Source organism: Melopsittacus undulatus, chromosome 1 (genome assembly GCF_012275295.1).
Source record: "Melopsittacus undulatus isolate bMelUnd1 chromosome 1, bMelUnd1.mat.Z, whole genome shotgun sequence".
NCBI classification, from domain to species: Eukaryota; Metazoa; Chordata; class Aves; order Psittaciformes; family Psittaculidae; genus Melopsittacus; species Melopsittacus undulatus.
The window spans coordinates 74,170,387-74,191,848 of NC_047527.1; the positions used below are offsets into that span (position 1 = coordinate 74,170,387).

General features: G+C 37.3%; 1 protein-coding gene across 2 annotated transcripts in view; it reads right to left on the reverse strand.

Annotated features, from left to right (window-relative positions):
- CTNND2 (catenin delta 2) overlaps positions 1 to 21,462 on the reverse strand; it is a 646,172-nt gene that overhangs the window by 371,813 nt on the left and 252,897 nt on the right. The window lies entirely within an intron of this gene.

The window sequence follows — 21,462 nt, forward strand, 5'->3', positions numbered from 1 at the left end:
AACTGTTGAGACTGACTGCAACCAGACTACCAGTTATAATGAGCTATGAACGTGCAGTATGACCCTGCACACCTTGGTTTCCACTTGAAAGAAACTTGCCTAAATGAACACTGATAGATCTACAACCAGACACCCAGAACTCTATGACTGGACAAGTGGTGGACAAGTGCAATAAGACACAGTGACCCTGCAGAATAAATACACCTAGTCACTACAGAAACCTTTAAGTGGCTGTCCACTATATTCCTCAAATCAAAGTATCGTGTCAGCATGCAGCCTGCAGTTAGTTTCAGTGTGCTCAGACTATGCAGGGTAGAAATACAATTTTCTCTCTAAACTGCCGTATGAGTTAGGATTTCAAGAACAGAGTGCTCTAAAAGTCCACACACAAAATATTAGTAATTAAAAACAGTGAGTTCCAGATGGAAGATACTTTATTATAATCCCTTAAACAAATGAACAAAAGTATGGATTTTATTTTTTAATCAAGAAGACAGCTTAAATGCAATATTTCATATGTAGATCAATTCATTATAACCAAAATATTATAACTTTAAATGTAATTCTTTAATAGTTCTGAATGTAAAGATTTAAAACCTGGATATCACTGAAGGACTCACACTACCCCTTTAAAGAAACACTAGATATTACTTTTATTAATTACAACTGTGGTTTTGATTCGGGGAAACAGAAAAAAACCCAGCTGTTAATGTAAAATATAGTCTTATAGTAATTATGCTATAGCTTATGAACTTAGATGAAATACAGAAAAAAAATACATGCTGCGACACCAAAACAAATTTAATTTGAACAGTAAGACATTTCTCTTCCTATGGTAACACTCTGAAATCCCTATGTTTGCTATAACAGCTAATAATGTAGTGAGTTTGTTTTAATCTTGATTTCCCCTGTATTTCTTTTTTTTTTTTTAAATCAGCACCATTTAGAAACCCCAACGGAGTCAAAACTGGCATTTGAAGGCATTTTGAACTGAGTTCAATGAGTAAGCAATGCCAGCTTAGATGCCATATTCCCATAAAAGTCTGTTTGTCCTCATGTATTTGAATATTTTTTTTCTGACTGTTAATAGCTTTACCCCCTGATGCTACCAAAAGGCCATCAGGATGACAGTGGAAGAAGTAAGTCATACTAACTGCAAACAGTGTCCTATCACTGTAAAGAAATTTTATTCCACATTCATTATCCTTCCCTCCCTCCCCATTTCTTTCATCACAAGCTTTATGCTCAAAGAGGCCAGGCTTTTCTGAGCAGCAGTTGACGGTGAACCTTTCCCATAAGGCTTCATGCTATCATATTGCAAACCCACAGACCTAAAAGATGGTAGTTTTAGAAAGTCTCCAACTTAAAAATAAAAGCGGTATCACAGTGTGACAATCTTGGCAGAGCACTGATGCCACAGAAGAGAATGGATGCCTTGGCAGAACTGAATGCTTCATTCAGCCCCTGAAATCTTCCCTTCCTCCATGCAAATAAAACTTGTGTTTTTTATTTCCCCTGTATGTGGGACCAACTAAAGAAAGAACTGAAAGAAGGAAATCAGCTTGTGTCCATGGGGTACAGTATCTACATCCCATCCTTTTAAAAAGAAGGACAACAAATTAACGGAGAAATAAAACTTCTGCATTTACCTCTGTATCTCTGTACAAACTGAGTTATAAAAAGCCATTAAGATTTGACCTTGGACCATTAAAATGGTCCAAGAGAAACAACCTTTAATTTCTGCCTTGAAACTCTTGAAAATCTTATTCTTACAGATCTTCAAGGAGCTAAAGTTCTACAAACAAGAAATTGGAATCTAATACAAATAATTTAAATTTGGCTGTGATTGTACTGGCCTCTTAAAGTCTCTGCCTTCTCTTGCAATTCTCCTTAAGACAAGAACCAACATCAAAACAATGCTGTAAGGTGGGGGCTTTTTGAGATAAACCTCTAATCATGGCATAGCAAGTCAAGCTATTACTAAGCTTGTGAAAATCAATAGAGTAGCAACTCTAGAAAATATACTTTTAACCATACATTTAGTGCCTCTATTTTTACATCCATACTTCTTTTCCATAAGGATGATGCAACAGCAATTTAAGTAGGCAAAATCAAAGGTGATTTCCTAAGTTCTTTATCTAAGCAATACCTTAAAAATTAATGAGACATCACTGAATTAACATCAGTTGCAGGATTTGTATCTTCCATTAAGATAAGGCTTCTTCCTTATTTATAAGTCACATTGCACCGTACTCCTCTTGGAGATTTGGCTGCAGTAAAATTACACATCAGTTGAAACCGATATATTTTTTTAATAGATTACTTGCAAACTTTAGAAACAGTGGTGCAATACTTTCAGACTGAGCAATTCAAAGAGGCCTAAGGGAGGAGGGCAAGCATAGTTCATTGAAACTGATGTCAGCTGCGGTAAGCGTATACGTTTTCATGTAATACTCTATTTATAGCTATTATCAAGAAATACAGCATGTAATATTTCTGACAAACCTTCATGGAAGTACTTTATGCTCTCAGACCGAAACATCTCTGAAAGCATTATCAACTTTTCCAAACTTTAACCTCTAGTCTTGCAGCCTCAGATTCTTGATATGGGAACCATTATTGAATGGAGTATGTTAGCAGAACACATAGGAGACTATGCAGGTATTTCTCATCATCATGAAGTGATAATGAAGCTTAAGAACACAAGGTGATTGATTATTAGACTCACTGAATCAGCTAGGCTGGAAAACACGTAAGACCATTCCCCTAGGACTGCCAAGTCCACTACTAAATACCTCCAAAAGCCAAAGGAGAAAGTCAGAAGGGGATTCTGATTTATCTGAAGACAGCAGTATGAAAAGTCCTGCATCTATTCCTAGATCAGCTAAGAACCAGAGATGATCAACGGAGACAAAAAAAGCATCTCTGTCCTTTTAGATACATCTTATTTTTCAGAGAGGGTTAACTGGTAAGGAATTAAAATTATTAAGATTTTCTTTCTAGGGACCCTTGGGTCTGGAAACTCGCGAATATGACATCACTCTGGTAAAATAAATTATTTATCTCATCAGACATTCCAGGTTGTAAAAAACATTGAATCATATGGAACAGATCACTGCTCATCAAAAGACCTACACATTTCTAGTATCAATAAAAGAGAAAGGGAGGGAGAGAAGGAACAGTTATAAATATGACAGGAAGTTAAATTAGAACTGATATGTTAAGAAAAGTATGGAAGCAGTTGAAAATATTAGATTGCAAGAGGGCCAGAAAATGATGCTAAGAATATCAAGTCATGTTTTATACCCCCTAAAAAAATGTATTGCAGATTAATTACAATTTCTCCTTGGTTACACCATCAGCTATGCTGAAGAGGAAATAAAATGGCAGCTCAGAAATAAAGCATATAGATGCCTGCTTGGGGTTTGTAATGCAAGAATATGTCAACATGACCAACTAGCACTGCATTGGGTTGGAAGGTCCTGCTTAACCCAAAGTCATTTCAGTCACTATCTATCTTGGCATCATCAATCCTGATCCAGCTACCAATCTATTCTGTATTAAGACTTGAGCCTAGATCACACACTAAACAGGAAATGCTTCTTGTAGTTTATTTCATCAAAGATAACTCCTGTTTTGCATCACAAGCTAAATTAAAGACGCTTGAACTCTGAACAGCAAAACAGTAATGTCAAAAGAATTTATTCTTATGTAGAATTTGAATGAAAAGCAAAACAAACCTTTAAATTCCTATCTTTATCATCGAAGTACATTAAGACTATTTATCATTATTACTGCTTAGCATCACTTAATATAGCTTTAAATCATAACAGGATAAGGAAAAAAAAAGTAATAGAATTCAACATTTTGCACCCTAGGTTTGGTTGCACTCTTAATCATGTGCTAGCATTAAAATACTCAGCTAAACGCAGTACTGTGTTTCACTAAAGTCACCATTAATGAAGAAAGCTGTACAGTAACCATAATATCTTTCTAAATTACTAGCCACAATTCTATCTTTCACTGCATATATCCTGCATTATGTTAAACAAAACAAAAGTCATCCATAGTCTACATTTTTAGCAAATGCTTTAAATAACCAAAACCTGACAAGGGTTATATTGTGAATGGTAACAGGCCTTCTTTAACTTTTACTCGTCAAGGAATAAAAACCATGCTTATTTAAACATCGCTGATGTTAGGAGGTTCATGTCACAGATTCTCTTAATGACGTGAACAAGGGCATTTATTGCAACTACATCAATCAGCCTTTCTAATGCTAGGATCTTTTTTTTTGGTTTTTAAGTCAAATATAAGCTGTCATCTAAATTCACAGCAAAGAATAAAGCGATGTAATATCAGTGTCTCACTGTAGAAACAGAGATTAATCTTGAAACACTGCTCCTGGGCCACTAAAATAGGTATATTTAGAGGCATTAACAGATCTTATTTAATTTTTATTTTGTTCCTTTATCTGCAATATGGACCAGGAAAGACAAACACTAAGTGATTTTAAGCGGAAACCTACCAAAACATAAAAGCAGAAGTCATGAAAAAGATTGTTGGTCAATTCTTCATTCCATAAATGCTAAGACTAAGATTTTGTTAGATTTTACCAGTAAAGTTGCCCATAGCAATGTTTACATGGATTTATAGAACAGTTTAGGATCAGGACAGCAGTGAGTTGTAATACAATCAGATCAGTGGTAAAAAAGGTAACTCACAACCTTATGCTGTTTCTAAAACTTCTGATTAGAGCCAAAATAAAGACTCAAGGAAGATCAAGGCCTTGAAAAGTCTTAACTTCAAATGTAAATGCTATTGCCTTCTTAATTACAGCACTAATTGAAGACACCAGGGGAAGGAAGTCAAGAGGAAAGGAAGAGAGGAGAGGTGAATGAGAGAAGAATACCTGATGATAAAAGTATTATTCTTTTGACATCTAAAGTCAAGTGTGGGTTTTTTTAATCATAAAAAAATCTGTCAAACATAAATGCTGCTACAGAAACTGTTTCAGACTGACTTCTGTCATTTACTGTGTAAGCTACACTTTGCTTTTCAAGACTAGATTTATAAACACCATTACATGTGGATAAGCTGTATCTCTTCTGCTTATTTCTTCAACAGGATTAACATGGACAGGGCAGAGAAAACTAGAAAGCTTCCTGCAGAACCCTTTTATATATTAAGTCACTTATGCCCTGACGTTTACATATCTCTGAGAAATGCAATATATTGTGATGTAATATATTTAGCAGAGTAAGATAGAAGGTGGAGGTGATGATTACTTTGAATTATTAATAGGGCCTTCTGTTCTCATCAGTGACTTGCAACGATTATTTCCTCCCAACAGCTACATTTATCAATTTACATACACTCACTACATTTCATTGACAAATTATTTGGCCATGAACTTCCACAAATATGCCAGAGCTTTCTGCTAATCAGCTAGAAGGGAAAAACTGGCTAGTTGATCTCCAAAGCATTGATTATAATTAGATCAGTCATGTGAGTACAATAAAGAAAATTCTTGTCATGTTCTCCATCTACTAGTCTAGCATTTTGACTAGAAGTGACTCAACATAGACTAATGCTTAAAGTTGCTGAAATGCTGTATTAGGTCTAAGTGGCTGAAATGGATTTAGATTCAAATACCACTTACAAACAGATTTTTAGAACAAAAAAAAATAATAATGAGTAATATAAAAGTAGAATGGAATTATTAACCGTGTTATACCATCCCAACTATATATGCCACGTCTTATGGAAGAGAAGGTATTTCTCAAAGGCAACTGTTTGCCTTTGGAAGGCAAGATCACCAAAGTACCAGGTGCAACACTAACATTGCAAAGAAAATTGTGCATGTATTATTCAGTAAACCGGTAAGCATGAGCCAAAAGTATTCGGGATGTCTCCCTTTTACACTGGCAGACTAGTGAAGAAAGGCAGTTAAAGAAAGTCAAAAAGAAGAAAACTGTAACTTCAACGTGACTGTTGCTGCTGCATTCTCTACACGGTGTCCGACACTGTGAAAGGAAGACCATGGCTGTCAGATGGCCTACATGAGGGGAAACTTCCATCTGCCAGTGTTACCCTACCCTTGCCCTACAGCTTCCTTGTTTTCAGCCAGCAAAGATATCCTGCCAATGCTTCTGTCCTTCTTGCATGGCCTGACCTAAAGCAGGGTTGCTTCTACCAGGTTTTGATCAGACACCTCAGAAGAAAAGTTATTACCACAGTGACATTATTAGTCCTCCATCCTAGTAGTCTCCAAAGTGAGGTGGCACACATGCCAGGCACTGCACAAAACAAGTCACTGGAGTGCAGGAAGAAAATATTCTTGTACCATTATTATAAAAAGAAAATTATATAAAAAAGTGTTTAATCCATTTGTATCTCATCCTTTCCTAATTTATGTTTCTTTTTTTTTTTATATAAGGTTCATAATGCATACAGTAGGGATGCTGGTGAGGGACCTTTCATTAGGGACTGTAGTGATAGGACAAGGGGTAATGGGTTGAAACTTAAACAGCAGAGGTTTAGATTGGATATAAGGAAGAAATTCTTTACTGTTAGGGTGGTGAGGTACTGGAATGGGTTGTCCAGGGAGGTTGTGAATGCTCCATCCCTGGCAGTGTTCAAGGTCAGGTTGGATGAAGCCTTGGGTGATATGGCTTAGTGTGAGGTGTCCCTGCCCATGGCAGGGGGGTTGGAACTAAATGATCTTAAGGTCCTTTCCAACCCTAAGTGTTCTTTGATTCTATGATTCTATAAATAAATAAATACACATATACTGTGAGTCCATGCTCAATAATATTTTACTGATGGGGTGCACGCTCAAAAAAGTTTACAGAGCACTGCTCTAACCTATCAGCAGGCTGGTGCAGAATCAACAGAACCTGCTACCAAGTCTGTCCTCTTGAAACTGATGTCTGATTTTTGTGGGGAGGAATGCCATTGCTGTGAAGCTACCTGAAGTTCCCTCTGAAGTTAGAACATTTCTACCAAACACTGGGGACCTATATATTATTTCTTTTTTAATAAGCTTTGAAGAAAGTATTTTTATCTAAGCTAAAGACATTCCTATTCCTTTCATGGTAGTCACTGAGCCACTGGCTCCTCTTAGCCATTCATGAATACAGTCGAAAAATTTAGCAGCTATATTGGGAACGTTTAAGGTAGCTTTCACAAGATATCTGAAATGAGGAAAACTTCATGCTGTACTCAGCTTGACGCTAACCCTATTGCAGCTATATTCTCAGCCATCTGTGTGATAACATTTATGTAAAGACTTTCCAAATGAAATGTAGAAGATTTAAACAAAAACAGAATATGACTACTTATTCTTGATCTAGTTGTTTCAAGATAACAGAGCAGATATAAATGTAAAAGTCGTATTGTATCTTCCTTCTCTATACCTGGGGAGTTGGTAGATAGTACTCTCTAGAGAGTGAAGAAGTAAAGAGCTGGTGTGCAAGAGTCTGTTGGTTTTTTTTTTTATCTTTCTTTGTGCAAATGAAAAGTGTGGAGGAACAAGGTGAAAAAAAAAAGAGGTAAAGGAAAGCCACAAGGAAGAAAGATATTTATTCACAATTAGCGCTAACTGAGCCTACATTTACTATGAGCTGAAAGCACAAGGGATTTAAAAGCCCCTTTACCATATTAAAATCTACAAAATCTGCTTTAACTGCTGAAATGGCAACATGCCTAGAGAGCAGATAACATTAGCCATTCGAAGTACGTTGCTATCCAATTGTGAGATGCCTGTGGAAACAGAATCATGTTCATTCATGCCATTCCTGGAATTCAACTAAATATATTAGTAATACTTCCTCTGATCTTTTGATATTCGATATACTCAATTATCAAGGAATGCATAGCTCAGTTTCTACTACAGAGTGATAGCAATTGCAGCAGCACCATTAAGATGTTTATGTCAGTCCCTCAGACACATACAGACAACACAAAGGAAAGTCAGGATTAATTCCTGTGCAAATTATAGGAGATACTGCCTAATTATAAAGAGTAATAGCACTGTTAATTTCTAAAGGTAGGGAAAGACTGGGGGAAGGGGGGTGGTGGGGTGAGGAGGGTGGGAGGGGAGTGCAGGTGTGAGTGTAGGAATCTATTCAAAGTGAAGTAGTAAATCTAAATTTTTTTGCATCAGACACTATGGCTAAATACAACAATTATTTTTTTTTTGTCAAGGCAAGACACATGATCCCCTTCAATGTGACAGCAGAAATGACTACACTGTTAAAATGACTGTAAATTTGAAAACTGTCATTGATAAATCTGTAACTTCCACCAATGCATTTTTATTGATAATCTACAGTTCCTTTAAAGACTGCATTGGCAGCTTTTATTAAAACCAACAACCCAAACAAAGCCAGCTTAATCCAAAAACATCATTTGCCAGGGACAGGTAACTAGCCTGGATGAGGCTTTAGTAGGACGCATTAGTAACTGCTACCATATCTGCACTTGGTGAAAGGTGATCAGGACAATCCAAAGCAAAGACAGAGCTAAGAGCAGGAGGTGAGGGCTTTATTTTTGCAAACTTCAGTGTTCAGCAAGTTAAGTAGAATATAAACTTAGGCAATGGAGAAGAAGAGAGGATGCTTAATACAGAAGCAAAGGTCACCTACACAAGCTCAGACGGTGAGAAGCAGAAGGTAAGGGTGGTGAAGGGAGAGAAAACACTATGTCTGGCTAATACTTCTTTGAAACTCAAGACAAAATGGAAATTGTTTCCTCAAGACTGGCAACAAGATGGGCTTTGTCTTCATCAGCGGAACAGGAGTTCTGGAAAGCCTTTAGCTGGCTGCATTTTGATTTATTCCTTGTATAAATGCATTGTTACACAACTTCTGTTTCATGACCATTTCATTTCTAAACTGCCCTGGGGATAACTCACGTTTGTGTGAAGGGATGCTGTTGTCTACAGGAGTCTAATGGAGTTTCATAACTTGCAAATGTGCATCAGGAAAAGAACTAGCTGTCTGCTTATAACAACTGGAGGCAATCCAGTGGAATTGTTTCAACTTCTCATGCTTAATTCTGTTGTTGTAAAGCTTTGTTCAAAACCCTGTCAGGGTTCTCAAAACCCTGTCTGCTTCTCATTTCTCTGTACAGCCTTCCAGATACACAGGGATCCTAATAATCAGACCAGGAACATACAGATGTGATGGCTACTCACAGCAGCAAATGAAGCCAGCAAGATCTCTGCAGCAATTAGTCCTAGACTTCCTAGATTGAGTATGCAAAATAAGTGGGTATTTTTAACTTTTACCTTTGGTCCTCCAACTACAAACAGATTCTCTGACTACCTTGCCTTATGCTTCTCTGCTGCTCTTCTCTGCCCTTTTTTTCTTCCTCATCCTGCTCCATCCTACTGCTTCATTTCCCAGACCCTCTGCTTACATGACCAATAAATACAAATCTTCACTTTATATATTGAATCTGGTTTCTTCTAGATGCCTCATCCACATTTTAAAAAAAGGTTCCTCCTCCCTCACTTTTCCTTCTATACATGCATGTAACTGGGATGCTAAACGCACCTGGAGGTCTGCTACTTGATCTCTTGCCATTAGACTCAGAAGGACCCCTCCTTACCTTCACAACACAGAGGGAAGGATGGAATAACCCTGAAAGACTTCCCTCACAGCTCCAGTATTCTGCCGTATTGTACGTCAGATTAGGCAGATGGCAACAAGGATTGTAGGAAAAGAGGGATTTTATCTTCGTAACTGTGTGCAAATGTATGTTTAGATCCTCTTTTGAAAGCAAGGCCTTTTGGTGCAAATCTATAACGATGATGACTACAGATGACAACAATTACAGTAAGTTGAAATTCCCTTCAAAACCTCAGTATGTGCATCTTGAGAAGGAAATACTCAACCTGGAAAGTGCAGCTTGGCAAAATAAGGAACAAATGAAATCTTGGTTTAGTACAAACCAATAGGCAACATTAGTAAGACACACTGTTACAGTTTCTGTCCATGATTCTTCAGAACTGACTTCTTGACACCTTGGATACCTTACTTCTGTTTCAGTGTTTGAGGTCAACTGCCCTTGGCCATTAAATACTGTCACCATGTCACAGAATTTCTTCTCAGTCACAAAGTAGCTACACAAAAACAGTATCTAGTACCTCTGACCAAGTGCAGTAAGCACTAAAACCAACTTTCCTCTGCAAGTTTTACCAAACTTGCCTGCACTCTAAATTCAATAACTTTGTAATAGCAAGCTGCTTTCCCTCGGCATTATGCTCAATCTTGTCTTCCTCCAAACCTATCAAAAACCATTTCAACATCTGGTAAGTAAGAATGGGGACAAAAATAATGTCGTCAAATTATTAAAGCAGAGCACAGCAAGGAATCATAAAAGGAGAGCTAGAAGGGCTGTGGAGAAATATCCTTGTCACTTGTTTCCCATTCTTGATATATACTCTACATGTCCTTAAGCTTCAAATGATAGTTTTTATGGTCTCCTTAGGCAATCTATTACAGTGCTCATCCGTCCTTAATGGTAAACTGTATTGCTCTAATTTTTCAAAAATTGGCTTGTCAAAACTAGTCTGAACACAGAACTTCCCTCTGTAAGGTATAACCAAGTTTTACATTACCAATGTGTTTCCTAAGATCAGTATTTCCATGTTTATTTTAAATCAGTGCAATATTCAAGTGTCAGGCTTACAATAACACATTTAAGTGATGAATGCAAGAATTGGAGTTTTCAGATTTCTTATCATCATGCCAGAAGTACACAAAGTTAAAAAGTACATTAAGTATTCTTTCTCTCTTTTTCTTCCCTCCCTCCTTCCCTCCCTTCCTGTTTTCTTTCTTTCCTTTGCTCTCCCCTCTCTCTTCCCTCCCTTCTTCCCTTTTCTTTTGGCATTACTGAAACTGAAGAAATAATTAAAGATATCACCTACCTAAGAGAATCGAAGTGACACCTGGCAGCCCCAGAGAAGGCTTTCAGCCTACAAGACCCTATCTTATAGCCTGAGAGAAAAATATCTATAACGTTACTGTCATAGCTTCCCTGCAGTAACTTTGATGAGATTAAAATAAAATCTGATACCTTAATTTCACAAACATGCCAGTGTTACAAGTTTGGCAATGCTGAATATTACTGTTACTGCTCTCATGGAGGTGATATCTCAGGAGAGTATTTGGCAAGTAAAAGAGGGAGAGCATCTGTGGAGGGGGTGTTTTAAAAGTCTTGTTGGAGTTGGTGCCTTCAGAGATGTATCTATCTGGGAATGATATGACCCATAATACTATTGTAAAAGATATGGATATGCTGTAAAAAATAAAATTAGACCAGACTTCATTGCTTGGACATTTGCTGGAAATTTGCCTTTCAGCAACAGAAGCTTATCTGATACAAAACTGTTCCCTGTAGAGGATCAACAGGACTGATCTGTTTTCTTGATGTGCCTCATTGTGAAGAACCAGCACAAAGCCCCCACAAATGTTATATTAATGGAAATACTAAACAGTTGCACAACCTTTTACTTTATCTCATTTTCTTGCTTTTTCTACAAACTTCTTCTGCTAGTATTTTTTAACCATTTCCATAAATACTGGACTTTCATCCAGTGAGTAAAGACAGGCTGAAATCTTCTATCTTAATCTTGTATGAGGTTGCTCTCAATGATCAGATCACAATTTCCATATTTTATTCCAATAAACATTTGATCTACACAATGTAATTGACTAATAACATTATTATTATGAATTGTATTGACTGTTCCAACCACAATTTATTTCCTACAATGACCATTTTCTTCAAATCTTCCTTTTTTTGGTAGTGGTCTCAATCTAATTTATTGATCAAGTCTAACAGGATACAGGGTTCATCAACCTTCAGGTATCCACATCTCAGCTGAAAGATCAAGAGATAGCAAGTACGAGATGAAAAAGGATTATTGCAAATACTAATCTCAGTATTCCCCTGTTCACTTTCTCTTACTTCTAAAACATATCTGACCCAAATGATCTTATATGTGGGGGCACACACAAAGCCAAACATTAACTATTGCTGTCAAACTGGCATAGGAAATTAGGCTTTGTACATTGTAATAGTTATCACAACAAGCAGAATCTGTCCATTCCACTTCTTGACAACTTACTGTATTCCTGAAGATATCACAAGTGCCTAAATGCTGTGTTTGGGCAAGTAAACCGGTAGTCCAATTTTCACAGGTGCTGGGCTTCAGCCATTACCTAGCAGACATGCATTCCAGCATGGCTTTACTAGGGGAAAATCCTGCCTGACCAATTTGGTGGCCTTCTATGACGGGGCTACAAAAGTGAGGGACAGGGGTTGAGCAGTTGACGTCATCTACCTGGACTTGTGCAAAGCCTTCAACACTGTCCCACACGACATCCTTGTTTCTAAATTGGAGTGTCATCAATTTGATAGGTGGACCACTCGGTGGATAAAGATCTGGCTGGATGGTCACACTCAAAGAGTTGTTGTCAACGATTCAATGTCCAGCTGGAGACCAGTAACAAGTGGTGTCCCTCAGGGATCGGTGTTGGGACCGATCTTGTTTAATATCTTTGTCACTGACACGGAAAATGGAATTGAGTGTGCCCTCAGCAATTTTGCCGATGACACCAAGCTGTGTGGTTCAGTTGATACGCTAGAATGCCATTCAGAGGGGCCTTGACACACTTGTGAGGTGGGCTGATGCCAGCCTCATGAAGTTTAACCATGCCAAGTGCAAGGTCCTACACCTGGGTGGGAGCAATCCCAGGCACAGCTACAGGTTGGGCAAAAAGGAAATTCGTGGTAGTCCTGCGGAGAAGGACTTGGGGGTGTTGGTCAATGAGAAAATGAACATGAGGCAGCAGTGTGCACTCACAGCCCAGAAGGCCAACTGTATGCTGGGCTGCATCAAAAGGAGTGTGACCAGCAGGTCGAAGGAGGTGATCCTGCCCCTCTACTCTGCTCTCGTGAGACCTCACTTGGAGTATTGTGTGCAGTTCTGGTGTCCTCAACATAAAAAGGACATAGAACTGTTGGAACAAGTCCAGAGGAGGGCCATGAGGATGATCAGGGGACTGGAGCACCTCCCATATGAAGACAGGCTGAGAAAGTTGGGGCTGTTCAGCCTGGAGAAGGCTGCGTGGAGACCTCATAGCAGCCTTCCAGTATCTGAAGGGGGCCTACAGGGATGGTGGTGAGGGACTCTTCAGTAGGGACTGTAGTGATAGGACAAGGGGTAATGGGTTGAAACTTAAAACAGCAGAGGTTTAGACTGGATATAAGAAAGAAATTCTTTACTGTTAGGGTGGTGAGGCACTGGAATGGGTTGTCCAGAGAGGTAGTGAATGCTCCATCCCTGGCAGTGTTCAAGGCCAGGTTGGATGAAGCCTTGGGTGATATGGTTTAGTGTGAGGTGTGCCTGCCCATGGCAGGGGGGTTGGAACTAGATGATCTTAAGGTGCTTTCCAACCCTAACTATTCTATGATTCCCATAGTGACTGTCATTCACCAGCTAGCAGCCTGACACATAGAAGGTCACCATGATTTTTGTGGTACGGAAATACATTGTTGGAGAAGATGAATGGCACAGGGGAGAATCCCTAAATGACTTAGCTAAGCTATAGACTGAAAGCAGGCTACAGAGTGGGAAAAAAACCCCACATTTTAATGAAGTGGCCAAGCATTCAAACCATACACATTGCTCATTCTTAATTGTGGTCAGACAAAGTTTCTTTTCTTCCAAGATTATAAAAATGAACTCCTTATGGATTTTGAATGTGAGAAAGATGTGATTTCTACAACTTTTTCTAAGAAAATATCTCTGGCTTTGTTTTGTTGGGGTTGGAGGGGAGGGGCTTGGGAGTTTTTAAAGGTATTTTGGGTTTATTTATGCCTTTTTCAGATGGCAAAGAACTCAAATAATGCAAAGACTGTAAAGAAAAAATTATGGTATAACATACATTTGCACATTTTCCCAGCATTTTGATTTAATTGAATGTTTCCTTCCAGATCACTTCATTCTCTTGTTGGCCTAGTAGATTTATAACCAATGATGCATGATTATTCAACAAGGAATCTAGCTTCCTGGCAAAGAATGTTGGGGGGGATGGTAGTTTCTCTCTACTACTTTGAAACATATGACATGCTCTTACCATGTTATTCGGCTTTACCACAGGCCAAATAATATATGATAACCTTTATACAAGATCTGGAAATATATCAGGTAGCACCATGCTTAACATTGACAAAATATTACTCATCAATGTAGGAAGATTTGAGTTATCTCAGAACATCATTGTAAGCATGGCCCACCTTTCATTTTAGTTTTCCTACTGTCCTGGGTTCAGTAGGACACAGTGTTAACTTTTTTCATAGATTTTTAAATGGAACTGCCTTCAAATAAGACACAGGACAGTCACGAATCAAGTGATATAAATGAATATCGACAGATCTAGTAAACAATTTCCTTCTACTCACCCCAGGCTGAGGCACTATGAGAGATAATGATGCTCAGTATCAGTTCCACTAACATCAGCACTGTCCTTCAAAGTAAAAGAGCATCTTTGAAGTCAATCTCCTGCTCTTCTCTGGTTCCCAAGGTTTAGTCTGCATCATGCAGTGGCCTTGTGGCACACCAACTGAATTCTTTCAGAAACTAACCTGGAAGGGGCTCTTGAAGTGCCTAGCTTTACTTCAGCGACTATGGCAGGCCAATACATAGGACCAAACTGTTACAAATCCCCTCAAAACGCTTATGATATGGATGCTTTACTCTCAGAATTTAGTGTTTCCTTCTGCTGAGCCTCAAGAATTGTGCTGCACTCCTGCTAATGAAAAAGCTATAAGCTGATGAGCTTTAAATAAAGTCTCCTTTCTCTGAGTTCTCATTTGCCTCAGTTTATTTACTTCTAAATGATTCTTCATGTTTACCACTACTGCTTTCCATGGATTCTGCATAATACTTCTGAGAAAGAGGGAAATTATATATGCTGTACTTATGTCTCTTTTGTTGCCAACAGCTCCTGTTAAACACAAAACTCAAGGCTAAAATTTGATGACTGGAAGACAGCAGACTTATTATGGATTGGGGGGAGGACGACTTGTTACCCTCTTTTTCACAAAGAAAACCCTTGTTAAGATGTTCTTGGCTGCAAAAGAGAAAGTAAAATGCTGAAGAAAATAATTTTTCTTTTTGTCATATATTCACAAACCAAACAAGGAAATCAACTGTGAGTAGACTCTGCCCTCAAAATATTCTGCTGTTAAACAGAATTCTGAATTGCTGTAAGATCTGAAACTAGTCAGAACCTTGTGATAGATGCACACAGGTCTTTTTCAAAAACAACTCAAAAGCTTCTAAACAAACCCCATTTTTCCACACAACTTTTATTGGAGTAGAAAACTGAAACTTTACATTTATTCACAAAAAATCTCAGAAAGAAGACACACACCCCTCCTTCAGACAGCTAAAGGTTTATATCCCACTCTTGTTTAGCTCCTGTGTCTTCACAGCTAGGTCTTTACTTTGTCCCCTGGTTTTGGCCAACTGAAGAACTTTCTGAGTTGATGCAAATCTAGACAGTTGCACTTGGCCCTTAGAAATTTCATTCCGTTACTCTGAGGTTTGGCTGGCTGCTCTCCCATGTTCACTGCAGACTGTGTATGAGCTCATGTACCTGGCTGGTCTGTATATAAACTGAAGAGTCCCTGCTTTTCTATTTTAATTCCTTTGTCTGCTGGACCCTGAACTCTCTGGCATCTCTGCTAAGTTTAGTTGACCTTCAGGAATGCAGCAATCAGGGTTCCACCTGACCTGGCCATTTTTAGCAGCATAAAATCATTGTGAGGCAATAAGGAAAAAACCCAACAAACACCACAAAATGCTGCTTTACTGCACCTAAATGTTCAGACTTGTAAATTTGTAGGGATTGTTTTCAGAAAATCACATTTTCAAAAACACGCCTTTTATTGCCATTTTTAATTTTATTTCAGATAAACTTTATTAACTCAGCTGACAGAAGTTCATCCAAGCATGACTTGTTAAGCTTGTTCACAATGTAGATGAGCAACAGCATGTGACAAAACTTTAAGCTTATTCAACTTCTCAACTACTGAGCAAACACATTTCCTGAATAAGATGAAATTTTGACCTACTGCATTTGCTGTCAAGAGTTTTGTAAAAATCTTCTCTGTCCACTGGTGGAATGCCCCTTTTCTTAAAGAACATCACTTTTAAAAATGTGAATACATTTCCTGAATGTATTAATATCAATATTAATTATTACTATTAATAACATGCTATTGGCTTATGTTTCAAAAAGCAAGTACAAAAATTACACTTGGCTTTTTCATAAGTAATGTTAAAATACTGTGTTTTTTTTTAATTTCTGCTCTGAAATAATTGACTTTTTTTCTTTTGAATGGTTAGGTTTCAAATTTATATTTCATTAAAAGGGGGGATTTGATTTTTGATTTAGAAGCTTCCCAGGAGCCCATGGAGACACCAGTGTAACCAAAGCAATGTAAAAAAGTTTAATGCATTTAACTTCTAACATGCTGAGTTGGTGAATCACCACAATGCACACAAGACAGATTTCCAGTAATTGATGTATAAATTTTACTTGAAAGTTGCATTATTTTTTATTAGAACTAAACATGACTGTTAGTCAAACTACCTGCATGCATCCAACTCTTCTGCTCTCCTAATAGAAATATATATTGATCTTTTGGCTCAGTTTTTGCTCCACACTAACCATGTATTTTTTAACTTCGCTTTTTTTAATACATACAGTCACAGGAAAACTTTATAACTGCAATTTTATTTCTTGACTGACACAGTAGAAATTGTCTACCTATGTCAAAGCGCATTTCATCTCTCTCTTAAATGCTCTTGAAACTAAGGATCTTATGGGTTAGACTTGCTGGATGTTTTTTTTCAGGGAATTTGCAAAAATTGTATCCTCCTAAGTAAAACATCGGTTTCCTGAGTAAAAAGGTATGAATACGCAAGCAACTCTAAGACAGAAAACTACACCAAAGAAAGCATATACAAAGCAGGTAAGCTTCCCATTCAATTTAGTGAGTTCTATTAAAATTTTGCTTCCTGTAAAATACAGAAATGGTAGCATATTGATTAGGATGATCCAGTCTTTTCAGGAGACTTTCAACAGCAAATGGCAAAGCACTTCTATAAATTTCAGTGGACGACTGAAATTCAGTTTTGAAAAATTTGATCGCCTGACCAATTTGCAAACTGTGTATTCTAAGAAAAAGAGTGGGCTATGCTTGAGCTAAATTCTGGCATTCAAACAGTAAGGCTCCATAAAAAAAAAACCACAAATGTAAACAAACATAAGTTGCTCACATAAAACACTTATAAAGAATGAAACAAAAACGTGTTTTAAGGATTTACTAACAAGCACAGTTCTTCACCGAAGTCCAAAGGACACTTGTTTTTTTGTAAAGACATATACGTGTTACACATACATGCATGAAATCTCTTTTTTTACTTGTTCAATCATTCTACTCCATGGCAGTATTTTCTCTGAATTGTTTCAAGAGAATACAGAAAATATGAAAACACGTAGCTGAGTTTTCAAAGTGCTTCAGAGATTTTGTTTTCATCTCTGGCAGGAAAAAAAAAACATTCTCACTTTCATCAGCTTTTGTTTTGAGGAACAACATTATATGGCCGTGAGAAATCTGGAAATCTGAAATACTTTAATAGGTGCTTAAAATGATCAGAGATGGAAGATCTCAAAGATAATGCAGGCATCTAATTGCCCTCTGTACAAAAGGAGGTGACACATTGATGGAACTGGCACAGAAGGAACAAGCACCTCAGCCAGAGAGATGGAGCAGTATAGAACATGACTTGGCTCCTTATGCAATTTATGATGAAATTTTAATATTCAGCAAGCTGAGTAATGGACTGCTCAGAGTCTGCCAGAGGGAAACTCTGTTGCATAGAAGAGTTCCCTAGTTTTGTCCTACTTCATGGTCTAAGCATTTTATTCAGCTTTATCAGAAGCCATTGATTCTGCCTTTGATGCACAGCCAAGAACCTGTTCCTGAAGAGAATGCACTCCAGCTCTTTTGGAAGAATTCCTAGTGAATATAGTCCCCTAACCCTCTAAAAAAATGACTACTGATCAAGGATATGACAAAATTTACTTTGGGTATTCTGATGGGGCCCAGCTGTGAGACAGGTAGGCACAGAAAAGAGGAACAATATTTAAGATGTGGTGTTTCCTCGCATGCCCAAATAAATTCTTAAAAGGTTAGGAAATGGTCCTGTGGAAGACCAGAGCTTTTGTGTCCCTTCAGTCGAGCAAGACTTGTTACAATCAGAGCTTTGGATAGAGCAATCAGTTCTGGTTAATCCAATCTCTTCTGAACAAACTGGCACATCTATTACTACAATCTCTTCTGAACATATTGGCACACGTACAGGCAAACTACAGTACAGCAATACCACTTTGTATCACAGAAACTGTGAGTGCCAGATTCGTTCGTGTCTACTCAGAGCTGCCTCTCACCAAGCTTGATCAGTGTGAGCTATGGAGCTATACCAGTAAGACACAGTGATTCCCATTATGGATCTAGGCTGCATAATTCTATGCATTACTTTCTGGATCCAAATTTCTATGTCAAGAATAGGAAGTCTTTAAGGACCGAAAAATGAGCCACAAGGAGCTTCATGGTACAGCTGGATACACAACTCCTTACGGGCCAACTGTCAAATATGCAAGATGAGTGTAGAAAGCAAAATTGAAGGCAGGAATAACAGCCCTTTAGCATGTTCCTAAAACCTGGTTTCAAAGGCACAATTTTAAGACATACAGAAAGACTCCATGAAACTACTATACCATGGAGGTAAAGCTAAGATCAATTTTCCTGGTATCTCCACAAGAAAGAGCACTATAACTACTTATTATGTCTATCTGCAGTACTTCTGAGATGTTAGACCAGGACAGAGCAAAAAATGCCACTGTAAGCTATTTTAGACTGACTAAATTGCAAATACGGACAGCTGCTCCATTACTGATTTTAGATGTTTGGGTACAAGGTAGCAAATATTAACAAGAAAATGCTTTTTAGATATTTTGAGTGAATTATTTTGAAGCAGGAAAAAAAATCCAACTTCCCAATACTAAAATATGCTGATTACAATCAGTCCAGTTTGATTATTCTTTGATATGGAAAAGCATCTGAATAATAAACCTATGTGTCACCAGACAACAGTGACATCACTGAAGGATGTGTATTATTCTACTTCTACTGGAGACTTAGAGGTAGGATTTCACTTTGAATACTGACAGTATTTGGAATAAATGCAACTGATTAAAGGATTGTTTTAAAAAGCTCTTTACCAATAAAAGCTTAGTAATAACAGCTACAAGGCCTGATTTTAATTTCTGTTCTGCCAGAAAATCTTGTTTAAAACAATTATTCAGCAGCTTAATAAAATAAAGGTGGCAAAATCTTCAAATTGCCCTGTATCAGGAAGAAATTTTAAAAGCACAAAATTAATTACTTTGAATTAAAGCAGGTCTGTCTGAAAAGCTTAGCTTCACAGCAGCCATATATATGAAAAGAAGTATTTTTAAGCAAGCCTCTTCTGCTCCCACAGACTCCAAAAGACTTTAACAAGTTGGATACTTTTTTTTCCTTAACACTTATTATTCCACTACATAGCTCTTTTATCTTCCAAGTTTTTTTTCTCACTATAAAGGAATATTCCCAAATCTGAATGAGCACTCGAAAGTCAGCACAGCAGCCAGACTGGTTTTTGACTTTACTTAATATTTGTATTAGTTTCTACCCTCTGTCACAATGATTCATTATTTTTAAAACTAACAAAGAAATATTCATTTAATATGTATGGAAGAGCCAACAACCTAGCACCAACAACATTAGACTATTATTGATTTCCTTTTTAAAGCAATTGTTAAGTCTATGAACACCTATTATTTGTAAGCTTTTGATGATACCTTCTGGGCAACAGTATTCAAGTATTTCTTACAATGTTTTTAGTTGAAAGGCTAGTAGTGTTAAACTCTCATATGTAAAATGTTTCTGGTGCAAATTACAGATGTCAAAAAATTGCATGAAATCTCCTGTTGTTCTAGGTATGAATTTATTACACACAGATACTAGTAGTCAAAATATTGAACTTTTCCAACAAACTGGAGTCTCTTCAGAAACAGCTGAGTGACCTTGATGCCACTGATGACTCAAAAGTATAACTTCACCAGTAGGAAAGAACTTAACCAAGAAAACCTCTTCCTCCAAACAAGAAACTTCCCAGCCTTCATACCACTGGCTGGGATAATCCTAAAATAATAGTATTATTCAAGAGTAGTTCATATGGCTTCTTTGAAATGCAGTCACACCATACTTAAAATTTAAAGTACTGAGGGAGTGCACTTAGGGTACTTAAGGTGCAATTCTAGCACTGCATTGCTAAATATTACCTCCTCTGTGCTTAAATAATTCTTAAGTAATATAGTTTCTCTAATGTTGATACAAGTCCAGTTCGTGGAAAAGGTTACATAGAATAAAGTAAGATTTTATCTTAGGGAGTTAATTCTCACTTGAATTATTAAGAATGCTTATACTTAAGTCAACTTCTTGTACAGCTTCTGCTGAATTAGTGAAAGATTCTTCCGACTTTTGCCATTTTAAGTGAACTGTTAGATTCAGTATTTTTGCGGCATCTTTGGCATTCTACTGAATAATTATTTCCTATTATTGATCAATCATTTATTTGATTAACGTGTAGTCTGAACTGCTTAAAGAATTTCTTCCAATAGTGATAGACAGTTTTGTAGTTCTTCTACTAGTATCACACAGAACTTGGCACTAATCTTGGCATATCATACTTAATCTTATATATTGAAAAGGTAACATACTTAGTATTTCCACTGATAAAAACACAAGATACATCTGTACAATGGTTTTTTTCTTAATCCTTGTAACTCAAATTCTACCATCTATCATTTATTAGGTTCACCTGACAAAAGAAAAAAAACAGAAGCTCAAAACTACAAAATCTTTACTCACACCAAACTGACCAAGACATCAGATTCCTTTTGTTACAGTTTCTTAATTCATCTCACCATCACCCAAACCATGTATCACAACAGTTTCTTAATTAACGAAAGCCAATGTTAAAAAAAAGCAGAATGATTCATATCTTCTCATTACAGTTCAATGTCAGGTCAGCAGATTTAAGTAATTATCATTAAAGCTTTTAATGCCTTAAATGATGAAAGTGGTACACAAAACTTGTCAATACATTTCGGCTAAAAGAAGCTAAAAACCTCTGGTTGAAAAATACAGCTTTATTGGTAACAGAAACAGAAGTTTTGCTGTTAATCCATTCAGACTACAGCAAATCAATAAATTCCAAATGTGACCACTATTTTGTTACAGGGCAAACCAGATGTCAAACTGCAC